Below are 8265 nucleotides of genomic sequence, written 5' to 3'. Positions count from 1 at the left end.
GTTCCCTCCCCTAGGCACTGTCTCGGGGCCTAGTTCAGCATTAGGACTCACCTACGAGTTGCAATCCTTATGGCCTGGACTGCCTTTTGGGTTTACTTGGAGACACAGTGTGCTGCAGCCCTCAGTGGTGAGGGCTGCAGGAACTCAAGTTCTGATAGCTGGGATGTGTGATTCCCCTCTGGCTAAGGCTCCTTTAAAGGCTCCCTCCATGGGCAGGCATCATCTGAGTTTGGTCCAGTTTTCCTTTCTGCTCTAACAGGACAACACTGAGTTCAATCCCTCACAATTGCTGTGTTCTCCTTCCCCCAGCACCTAGAGATGCTCCCTGCACCATGCTGCTGCTGCTGGGAGTCAGGGAGGGGTGGCATCAGGGATTCAGGACTGTTTTATCTTTCTCTTCTGTGCCTATTTCAGTGATATGAAGTTAAAACCAGGTACTATGAGGACTCACCTAATTTTTGGTTATTATGAAGGTATTTTTTCACTATAGATAGTTGGCAAATTGGTGTCCTTGTAAGGGAGACTTTGGTGGAGCCTTCTATTCCACCATCTTGCTCCATCTCTCTCAAGCATGGGTTTGTTGCCTTAAAAAAAAAAACACTAATTAAGATCCTTTCTAAAAAACTCATTGGGTAAAGCCACCACTCCGTTCATGGTATTTGGTCATAGTAGCCTGAATGGACAAAGGCAGAAAATTGGTACTGAGAAGTGGGAGTGCTGTTGTAACAGATTCCTAAAATGTGGAAGCAGCTTTGGAACTGGGTCATGGATAGTGGCTGCAGGAATTTTAAAGTGTGTGCTAGAATAAGTCTGCATTGACATGCATAGATTGTAAGGGTGATTATGGTGAGGACTCAGAAGGAGAAGAGGCAAATTATAGAGAAAGCCTCAGTCTTATTAGAGAATACCTAAGCAGCCATAAACAGAATGTTAATTAAAATATGGATGATAAAGGTCATTCTGGTGATGTGAAAGACAGAAATGAGGAATATATATTGGACAGTGGAGGAAAAGCTATCTTTTTTATAAAGTGGCAAAGAACATGGCTAAATTGTTTTGTGTTTTATTATTTTGAGGAAGATATAATTTATGAGCAATGAAATTGGATATTTGGCTGAGGAAATTGCTAAGCAAAGTATTGAAGGTATGTTGTGGTTTCTCTTGACTTTCTATAATAAAATGCAAGAAGAGAGAAATGATTTGAAGCTACAATTGTTAATGAAAAGGAAGTAGAACTTAACAATTGTGAAAAATATCAGCCTATCTGTATTGGAAAAAATGAAAAAACCTCTTTGGAAGAGAACAAGGGTGTGGCCAAGTGACTGATACATCAGGCATTTCACTGGAAGCCAAGTGCTATTTATCAAGACAATGGGGAGATTAGTGAGCTGTCTAAACAGAAGTCAGAATGTATTTCCCAAGACAATGGAAGAATGTCCCCAAAGGCATTTCAGAGATCCCCTGGGGTTGCTCCTCCTATCATAGGCCCAGGGCGCCAGGGCCTGGGGCTGGAGCAATATCAAGTATGGGAATCCCTGGTGCCTGTGTTACCTCACATCTCAGGCTTTCCTCACTGTGCTGGGTTGCCATGCTCCTTGGTGGCCTGAAATGCAGCAAGTGCTGCACCCAGCAAAGGTTCGGAGGTATGGCTCTCTCCACCTAGATTCCAAAGGATGTTCCAGAGAGCTGGTGCCGAAGCAGAGAGCCTCCATGGGGGCAGGGTCACCTCTGAGACCCCAGATGGTAGAGCCACCAGTGTGATTCCAGCTCAGAGGAGCTGTAAGCACACAACTCCAACCTGTGAGTGCCTTAGACTGGCTATTCCCAGCAAAGCCATCAGGGAGAGGCTGCCCAAATCCGTGGAGGCAGGACCATTGGCCCAGTGGGTAGGGAAGGTGTTATCAAACCAAACTAAGGTCCACTCACTGTGCTTAATAAGGCCAGATATCCACACCAAAGTTTGCAGTGGGAGACAGCAAGGCCCTTCTTTGCAGGGCACCAAGCAAGAAGGATCAGGCAGCTAATGCTCAAGTCTTGACCTCCCAGATTGCTTGAAGGTAGGAGTTTTTCAAGGTAGGGATAAATTTCAGGAAGGCAGAAGTTACAAGCAAAATCCTAAATCAATACATGGAGGCTACAAATTAGTTTTTGAAGGTTACACAAAGGCAGGATATCTTGAAGTGGGGGCTTCTAGGTCATAGGTAGACTCAAAGATTTTCTGATTTGCAATTGGTTAAGGAAGAGAAGCTTTGTTAAAAATTTTGAGATCAGGAGAAAAGACTGTTAGCTCTGGCTCGTGGGCATGACCACCTCCAGGCCCTTCAGGAAGAAATTTAGAATAAAGAATGGTGGTCAGAGTTCAGTCCTCAGTTCCCTGTTATCTGAGATCTACATGCCAGTGGATCCATTTGGTGGAGGTATGGGTTTCTGAAAAACAACTCAGAGACATGTGTTAAGATGTTATCTTTAGTTTCTATGAGGAACCAAACATCCTATGATTCCAGCTTCCTGGGCTATTGTTTTAAGCTACTATTACATTCTTGTTTATCAAGTTACTTACTTACCTTTCAGGGATAGCTAGGTACTTGGAATTTCTCTTGAAGGCACTCAAGATTTTCCTTTATTTCCATGCTTGGGGGGACCTGTGGTCCCTAAGAGAGGGTTCTTGCTCCATCTCAATGGTAGGACCTTTGTCACAGTGAGCCTGGAGGGCAAAATATCAGGTCAAAGAAGATTATTCTCCAGGTTTAAAGTTTTAGACTTGATTGAGACCTGCCTCTTTTCTTCCTTCCTATGTCTTCCTTTTGGAATGGGGATGTCTGTCCTGTGCCTGTCCCATCATTGTATTTTGGGAGCACATAACTTGTTTGGTTTCACAAGTTCACAGCTAGAGAGCAACTTGCCTTAGAATGAATCATATTTTGAATATCACCCATATCTGATTAGGATGATATTTAAATGAAACTTTAGATTTTTACATTGGTGCTGAAATGAGTTAAGACTTTTGGGACTACTGGGATGAAACACATGTATTTTGCATGAGAGAAGGAAATGAAATTTGGGAGACTAGGGGTGCAGTGCTATGGTTTGAATATTTGTGTCCTCCCCTCAAAATTCGTATGTTGAAATCTTACCCTCTAAAGTAATGGTAATAGGGGTGAGTTTTTGGAAGGTGATTAGGTTGTGAGGGTGGAGCCCTCGTGAATGGGATTAGTGCCCTTATAAAAGAGACCTGAGAGAGCTCCTTTGGCCCCTCTGCCACTTGAAGTTACAACAATGACCTCCAACTCAGAAAAGAGAGGCAGATGGGAAGCCACTGAATGGAGTCTTTAGATTGGCAATTCCACCAGAACCTGTGAAAAGGGGCAGGAGCAGTTCCCCAAAGGTGGGGATACCCAGAAGAAGCACACAATACCTCAAGGGAGGAGAGAGATGCTCGGTAGCCAGAAATAATAAAAAGCCACTATAGCTTTCCAAACTATATTTGAAAAGAGGCCTAAAAAATCATCATTTCCCTCCTCATATGATTTAATGGTTATCTTTTTACCACCAAAGCTCTATAATATTTCATGATCAGTTGTTTTTGCGTAAAATTTGATGAAAACTTCTTTTTTCATTAGGGAAAATATTACAAAGTGTATAAAAGGAAGAAAACAGGGTGTTTTGTTTTAAAAAGCAAACAGCTCTACATGTTATTGGTGCAACCAGATGTGCCTTGGCTTTTGTTTTTGCATATTCATTAGATTTCATTGTTCAAAGTGATCCTGCAAGAATCCGGCCAAGCCTTACAAGAGGATGTCATACTGGCCTCATTCCAAGGAAATTAATAATTTTATTTCAAGCTGCTCTCTCCTCTCTTAGCTGTGGGCTTCTAAGCAAGGCCACTGGTGTTCCCCTCTCTATGAATTACAAGGTGGTTCAGACCTCCAGTATTTCTATTATAGAGCATTCTGTCTTTCATTTAAAAATTGCCTCTTATGAGTATTATTCTCTGTTCTAAAAAGACTTCATTGTTTCTCTCCTATTCTACACTCCTTCTGTGTTCAAGGTCGCTAGTTACTCTATTATTCAGGCAGACAATCTTTTCATAATTTTTTTTCCAATCAGTCTCAGTTCAAGGACTTACATTCTCAATATCCCCCATAAGTTTTGCCATTTCTTCTCATGAAAACATTCTCCATAGCTTCCCTTTCTTTAGCAGCTTCATGTATTCAGTTCTTTGTAATGCATTGTTGTGCGGAATGTAGGCAAACCTTGTTTATGGTACGTTTTGTTTGGGTAAAAAAGATTTCTTCTTATTTCCTTAGAATCAGCAACAATTAACTAAAGTTTATGAATTGATTTGGGAAACCCACTGTTATTATCTAGCTTACATGGAGAGAATTCTCAGCCTCTAAGGGGCAAGAGACACAAGTTTTGAGGGTAGCAGAAACAGAGCATAGATCAGAAGGCAAGGTTAACTGAAGCTGGGGTTTTATGGGAAAAGTACAGAAATCAAAATAATCTTTTGAATAAAAGTTCCAAAATGAAATTTAAGGTGGTCAGAAATCTTGCTTAAACTAAATATATATGTTTTATCAAGAGACTATCCCATTAATACTCACGGTAACTACTAATTAATCACAGCTTATCATGTACTGCTTCTAACCATGAAGAATTGCAATTAAAGTCCTCATTTTACAAAATGCAAGATCAGAGAACTAGTAAAAACTGGGCCTGTTTAATTCCAAAGTCAGTGATCTTTCTATACTCTGCTGCCTCATAATATAGTATGCAATGCTGATATGTGCAAAGCTGGTCTTTAGACTTGAATAATCCCTGTAAGAGGAACTATTTTTGGTGAAATAGACCGAATATTTTATAAAAGAAATATTGGAATTGAGCCTCCTTGTGAGATGGGACAGTTCCCTGACCCTCTTGTGGGATTTGTGAAGGGAGAGCAGGGGGATGGCTCATTTTGCTCGGTCACTGAGTTCAAACCCCTTGTGGGAGGGGGAGCACACAGGTGAGCAGGTACAGGAGCTGGGGCGAATGCCTTTAGGTACCAGCAGGAATGAACCCTTTACCAGCCCGTGGCAGCATCTAGTGGTTGCCCAAGACCTCTGGAGCCCGAGAAGTTGTGCGCTACAAACAATGCTCTTTTAGTGTTTGTCATCTGCGGATGGCTAAGTGTTAACCAGCTCAGTGGAGAGGCAGGGTGACAGCCTTTTACACCCTGCCCTTTTGATACCCACATCCTTGTCTGGTGTCCAGGAAGAATCAGGTCACACAGAATTGAAGAATGGTGAATAAGGAGGTTTTATTGAGTGATGGAGGTGGCTCTCACAAAGAGGAGCTGGGAGGGGGATGATGCGGGAAGAAGATGATCATTCCCTGAAGCCTGGCTGTCTCCAGCAGGGCTCCTCTCCAAAGTCGTGCCATCTGAGATTAAGTACGCATATCCATAGTCTCCATCACTCAGTTGCTTCTCCTCACTCCTTCTTTGCCACACCACTCTACTCTTCTGCTGGTGGAGTTTGGGGTTATTATGGGTACAGGAGGCGGGGTGTGGTGGGCTAGGGTGGTTTTGGAAAAACCAACATTTGGGCGGGAAAAAAGGGATAATTGTTCTTATTCAGGGCCATGGCTTCCAGGCTTGAGGTTCGGGCCTTTGCCTGGGAATTGCCTTCTTCTACCCACTATTTCTCTGCCTCCCATCTGTATCACTTGTTATACCTATGAGAGCCATGTCTAATTTTCTTGGACTAAAAATCCAGATAGACCTGATAATTTGAAGTTAGGGATGACTCTAGGTAAATATATAAATAAAGACTTATTCCCCTTCTGTGCTACCCTCGTTATTATGCCGATCCCAGGGGATATTCATTATCATCATGATACACGTTAGCTCTGCCATACTTTCTAGCTTTTGTGAACCTGAAAGTTACTTAGCTTCTCTGAACCTCATTTCTTGCGTGTAGAAAATGGAGAGAAGAGATTGGATCAAGATAGCATACCAAACACATTATTTCAGCCTTTTTTCTCATCATAAAATCATAGAAATGGCAGAAAAATACTTTGAAAACTCATAACTGTTCTGGAAAACAAGAAAAGGCTATGTTAGTTGACCGGAATGTAGAAGGAATAGTTGCAGTCAGAAAGCAGATGGAATTTGATGGAGAAACCACAGCCCAAAACATACACAGGAACATTTGGTTGTAGGAGGTGAGAGGGTTCTAGAGACTCAGCAGAAGCAGATAATATCTTCAAGTGTATAAACATAAATGATCAGGGTGAAGAAATTGGAAGCAGGTGGGAGCGAGGAGCTACTTTAGGTAGGGAGAGCAAAAAGGGACTCTGAGGAGCCCTGAGACCTGAGGGATAGAAAGAACCAGCAATGAGAAGACACAGGGACAAATTATTCAGGAAGGGGGAACAGCAAGTGCAAAGTAGGTAGAAAGGAAGGAACATGCTCTTGGATGAAAAAGAGCCCAGTGTAGGTATAGCAAGTGAGTGGACTGAAGTTGGAGATGGTAGTTGGGATTAAGAGCCCCTTGGAAGCACTTATATCTCTGAAGGGCATGATTGTGTTACAAGGACTTGAGGGGTTATGAGAACCAACTCTTTGTTGCTGATGACTTACCTTGTTTCTTTGCTGCTGTCTTTTCTGTGTGAGTCCTCATATAACTGGGGCTAAGATTTCAGCTCTCACCTTTCATCCTAGAAAACTAAGGAGAGTTTGGGGTTTGATGGTTAAAATGAGTAATTTGTCAAACTCCTTACTAATTTAACTTGAGGTTTTCTGAGCACAGATGGCCTGGGTGGGCAGTCTTAGGCTCTGACAGAGAAGGGTTAGGCCTAGGCTCTGAACTGTTGGTGAGCGGTGATCAGCATGCCAACCTGAGTGGAATGGCCATTCCTCTCCTGCTGTGCCTTCAGCTGATCCCAATATCCTTTCTAATCACACACAAGCTGGTTTGGAAGGTTGATGGGTGGTTGTGAGTAGAAGGTTGTGCCAGGAAAACTGTAGAAAGCAGAACCTTTTGCATTCTTTCTGACAGTGAGGCCTGATACCCTACTTATATCTGCAGCTTCTAGAGCTGAAGTGGGCTATTGAGAATACATTTAAGAAGTAAGCATGGAGTAGCATTCTGAATGTGGACTGATAACAGCACCTCACTTATCAGCAGAAAATTGCACGCTGCAGGGCAGCATTGGATGGGAGGTCTAGTGGACAGCGATTTCCGTATTCTTTATCAGTGAGGCTTAGCTGCAGAGAGGTTGGTGCATTTGAAAGACTCAAGAGCCTGGGGATTGGCAAGGGAAGGGGCCTGGCCAATACCCTTCATCACTTCCAGTGGTTCTTTCCAGTAGCCATGAAACAAATAACTGTCAGTCTTAGGTTCCAACTCCAGGGTAGGATTGAAGCTTGTGATAAAGGTCAGTGGGATGATTTCAAGAGACTGAGATCCATAGAAAGGGAAATCATAAGATCTGCAAAATTGCCCAAATGATCACTAATTTGTGGAGCAGTATGTCTGCACTATAGAACTATAGGCTATAGGTTATGGTGGAGTTACAGAAAAACTCTGCCATAACTCTGCAAGTAGGATCTAAACTTTTCAATCTTATAAATATGGCGATCACAACATAGAAAGCCTGATGAAAAACAGTCTTTTTCAGTGAATCAGTATCTTAGCCCATTTAGGCTGCTATAACAAAATACCATAAACTGGATAGTTGAAACAACAGAAATTTATTTTTCATAGTTCTAGAGGCTGGGAAGGTCAAGATCGAGGCACCAGCAGACATGATGTGTAGTGAATGTCCACTTCTTTCATACAGGGACATCTTCTCATTGTAACCTCACATGACGGAACACAAGGACTTTGATCTCTTCAGCCTCTAATCCCATGGCACTAATCCCATTCATGAGGGCTTCACCCCCATGACCTAATCACTTCCCAAAGGCCCCATTCCTAATACCATCACATTGGGGATTAGGTTTCAACATGAATTTGAGGGGAATGCAAACATTCAGACCATAGCAGTCAGTAGTGTCCTAAAAAACACTAAAGTAAAGATGGTAGATCGTGTACTATACGTGAGTGGACATATATGGAAAAAAGAAAGTCTTAAATGACCCTGGGGTCAATGCTTGCTTTGTACCTGTCCCTTCTCAACCCCACCCAAGATAAGAACTTCAGCTGCTCCTGTTAGAAAAAAAGGAGATAATTGCCAAGTACATTATCTGCAAATGTGCATCACTGGGGCTATGGGTGAGGT

The sequence above is a fragment of the Macaca thibetana genome, chromosome 2 (assembly GCF_024542745.1).
Source record: "Macaca thibetana thibetana isolate TM-01 chromosome 2, ASM2454274v1, whole genome shotgun sequence".
Classification (NCBI taxonomy): Eukaryota; Metazoa; Chordata; class Mammalia; order Primates; family Cercopithecidae; genus Macaca; species Macaca thibetana.
The sequence above is the reverse complement of the archived record's forward strand: the minus strand, read 5'-3'. Positions refer to the sequence as shown.